General features: G+C 44.8%; 1 protein-coding gene across 1 annotated transcript in view; it reads left to right on the forward strand.

Moving 5' to 3' along the window:
- LOC107678840 (fibrinogen-like protein 1) overlaps nt 1–391 on the forward strand; it is a gene marked incomplete at its 5' end in the record, with an annotated part of 10361 nt that overhangs the window by 3153 nt on the left and 6817 nt on the right. The window lies entirely within an intron of this gene.

Below are 391 nucleotides of genomic sequence, written 5' to 3' on the forward strand. Positions count from 1 at the left end.
AAATCAAAACAAACTTAACGTCTCCCTCAATCTCATTTGCGTAAGAATTGTCACGTGACGAATCTGCATTTTGGTGGATAATAGACTTAACGGTAATGCTTGCCTGTTGTGTGGAATAAAATGATGTTCTGCGTTTTTAACAACATACACGAACTGCAGAGAAATCTGGAGACAACGAAAAACTCAGATGAAGATATTAATGCCGTGCTTGATGATCCGGACCCGGACAATCAGATAAAGGTGATCCACAGGATGCAGCCGGTGTTGTGCCGAATTCTGCACCCCTACCAGATTATGCACCCCTTTGTTGAAGTCGCTACCTGCTTGCCTAATCCCAACCCCACCCCTAATCCTAACCCCTCCCCCACACCTAACCCTAAACCTACCAATA

Source organism: Sinocyclocheilus anshuiensis, unplaced genomic scaffold (assembly GCF_001515605.1).
Source record: "Sinocyclocheilus anshuiensis isolate Anshui unplaced genomic scaffold, SAMN03320099.WGS_v1.1 scaffold1049, whole genome shotgun sequence".
Taxonomy (NCBI): Eukaryota; Metazoa; Chordata; class Actinopteri; order Cypriniformes; family Cyprinidae; genus Sinocyclocheilus; species Sinocyclocheilus anshuiensis.